At 40.6% G+C, this 3,396-nt stretch overlaps 1 non-coding gene across 1 annotated transcript; it reads right to left on the bottom strand.

Moving 5' to 3' along the window:
* Positions 1-2,363: 2,363 nt before the first annotated feature.
* LOC141662586 (small nucleolar RNA R71) lies at positions 2,364-2,470 on the bottom strand. Its single transcript, XR_012550693.1, has one exon. It is a non-coding gene; the product is annotated as a small nucleolar RNA R71 (small nucleolar RNA).
* Between the last annotated feature and the right edge of the window lie 926 nt (positions 2,471-3,396).

Below are 3,396 nucleotides of genomic sequence, written 5' to 3'. Positions count from 1 at the left end.
GAGGAGGTACTACGGGTTCTATACCCTATGTGTCCGTTCTGACGAAGCTGTGTGTGGCAGTTGGTGTTCATTGGCCCGCACATGAGCAGCTGCAGCTTCCCAATTATAACGACCCGTGTATTTTTAAATTATTTAAATATGTAATTGTGGAAGTGTTAAATAAATAAAGTATGTGTATAGTTTTTATCAGCTCGATGTTGTTTTATTATTATTGTGTGATTTAGGCTGTACAAGTGATAAGTGGCATTTTATACCACTTAGAACGTCTTAAAATGGCTTAAATTGGTGTCTTGAAATCAAGTATTTTGTGTATTTGATGCGTTTTTCTAGTGTTTATGCATTTCAGGGTATTAGTTGCATTTCGGAGGAGGAATCATCAAGAATAAGCCTTGGCATGTGTTCACCATTGCGAGAGGAAAAGAACGGGCAGATTACGGCGAAGAAACGGAGCAAACCTGGAATTTTTCCAGTAGGGTCCTGCGCGCCCGCGCAGCAATGCTGAGCGGCCACGCAGCAGCCTTGCGCGCCCGCGCAGAAATTCTGAGCGGCCGCGCAGGGTCGGGGAAAAAGCTGAATTATTTTAGACTTCTACTTCTGTTTGGCTTCCAACTTCTATATAATCTGAGTTTTATGGGACTATTATATAAGTAGATTTGAGACATTTTCATAGAGAATATGAAGGAGATTATGTTTTAGATTGTGTTTGGCGCAAGAAGCGAAGGAGATAAGGAAGAAGACCGATTTAGCACACTGCAGCGAAGAGGAAGCATATTTTCTTGTGATTCTTGTTTCGTTGTAACGTTGGATGCTAGTTTTCTTGCTTTGACTTATTTACTCTTGTGACGTACTCTGTTTTAATATAATTAGTTTAGTTATTATTTTCTTGTGTTGTTTATCATGATTTCATATGAACCCATGATGGCGATAAGTTCTATTATGGGCTAATCGTGATCATGGGGTTGCAACGGATTTATTATGGAATTCTTTAGTTAATTGTTTAATACTTTAGTGTGTGATGATTGCATGATATCTAGTATTGGTTGTGCGTATTCGTCTTATGTGCGTCGCGAACATATAAGATAGGGTGTTAATCTCTTGTGAAGCGACGGTGGATCTTGAGATTTAGAACTTGCCATGCTAGCATAGGTTCATGTACGTTGTGCATGATTAGTGGGTAACTCTAACAGTTTTATTTGCCCTATATAATCAAAAGGGATAACTTGTGCTTAAATCGTTGTGTTGTCAATTTCTGTAGACATATAGGAACTCAACATGATTGATGACTATTCAACTTCTATCTTAATTGTGGATGCTTGGTAGAATGGTATTAGTACAATAAAAGTTGGCTTTTATCAGTTTCGTGTTATTCGATTAATGTCATCACTCTCACATGCTAAAGGTAATAACAATGGCTATAGAAGGAAGTAATAATGAAGTTGTGATCTCATGAGTGTTTTATTATTGATAAATTAAAGTGTTAGTTAAGTGGTTAATTAAGTAGTTAATTATAGTTAATATTTAATCAACAATTTTAAGTGTTATTATCTTAACATTGAGAAGTAATCATACATTGGTGAGTGAGTTTAATTAGACAATAACTTAGTCTGAGTCTCTGAGGGAACGAACTAGAAAGTATTCTATATTACTTGCGAACGCGTATACTTGCGTGAATATTAGTGCATGTTTTCGCCCTAACAAGTTTTTGGCGCCGCTGCCGGGGACTCGGCGTATTTGTTTAGTTTATGTACTTACCATCATTGGTCATTAGGACTCAGTGATTAGGACGTAGTAGTTAATTACTCTTTTCGGTTGTGTTTCAGGTACTTTAGCAAGTGTTTATGCAAACTCGTTCTCGTGCTCGCAAGAGGACCTTAGATACAGCTAAGGAGAAAGACGAAGTTCTTGATACTCCGGAGAAGTTAGATTTTGAGGATTCGGATTCAGGAACTGAGCAGAAAGAACCAGTAAACATGGGAGATCGTATTGTTCAAGCTGATCCAGCTCTTATGGATTTTTCTCGGCCTAAAATTGATGACATTCAGTCAAGCATCCTTCATCCGGCTATTCAAGCTAACACCTTTGAAATCAAGTCAGGCACTATTCAGATGGTGCAGAATTCTGTTTCTTTTGGAGGAGCGGCAACTGAAGACCCCAACATGCACATAAGGAATTTTGTCGAGATCTGCAACACTTTTAAGTATAATGGCGTGACTGATGAGGCTATCAAGTTGAGGCTTTTCCCATTCTCACTGAGGGATAAAGCTAAAGACTGGTTATATTCTGAACCAGCTGGGTCCATCACTACGTGGCAAGATCTTGCGTAAAAGTTTCTGGTGAAGTTTTATCCAATGGCAAAGACTGCTGCTATGAGGAGTGCTCTTACTCAGTTTGCGCAGCAACCTACAGAATCTATGTGCGAGGCTTGGGAACGCTACAAGGAAATGTTGAGAAAATGTCCACATCATGGAATGCTGGATTGGATGGTAATCACTGGTTTTTATAATGGTTTGGGGGCCCAATCTCGGCCCATGCTCGATGCAGCAGCTGGAGGCGCCTTATGGGCTAAAAGCTATACTGAGGCGTATAATCTTATCGAGACGATGGCTGCAAATGAGCATCAAAACCCAACTCAGAGGATGACGTCAGGCAAGGTAGCAGGTATTCTGGAAGTTGATGCAGCCACCGCTATTGCAGCCCAGCTCCAAGCGCTATCAATGAAGGTTGATTCTTTGGCTACGTATGGAGTTAATCAAATAGCTATGGTTTGTGAGCTTTGTGCAGGTTCTCATGCTACGGATCAGTGTTCTCTTGTCAACGAATCTGTTCAGTATGTGAATAATTATCAGCGACAACAGCAGCCTGTGCCAGGGACCTATCATCCTAACAACAGAAATCATCCAAATTTCAGCTGGGGGAATAATCAGAATGCTATTCAGCCAATATAACAGCAAGGAGTAAGTAAACAGTTTAACCCACCTGGATTCCAGCAACCACAACAGTATGCTACAAGGCAATCATATCCTCAACAGGGAAGTGCAGCTGCACCTACTAGTGCTGATTTTGAGGAACTTAAGCTGTTGTGCAAGAGTCAGGCGGTTTCTATCAAGACCTTGGAAAATCAAATCGGTCAATTAGCCAATGCAGTGCTCAATCGTCAACCTGGCACTCTTCCCAGTGACACGGAAGTACCAGGCAGGAAGGAAGCTAAAGAGCAAGTCAAGGCTATTACCTTAAGGTCTGGAAAAGTAGCTGATGCTGAAAAGGCAAAAGAAGTCGAAGCTGAAGTTAGAGATGAAGAATCTAAGCAAAAGGAGAAAGTGGAGGAACCAAAGAAGACTACTGTTGAACACACTCTGCCTGAGGCTAATACAGGGGAGAAACAGCTCTATCCTCCAC

The sequence above is a fragment of the Apium graveolens genome, chromosome 5 (genome assembly GCF_009905375.1).
Source record: "Apium graveolens cultivar Ventura chromosome 5, ASM990537v1, whole genome shotgun sequence".
Taxonomy (NCBI): Eukaryota; Viridiplantae; Streptophyta; class Magnoliopsida; order Apiales; family Apiaceae; genus Apium; species Apium graveolens.
This window is presented reverse-complemented; position numbering and strand designations above follow the sequence as displayed.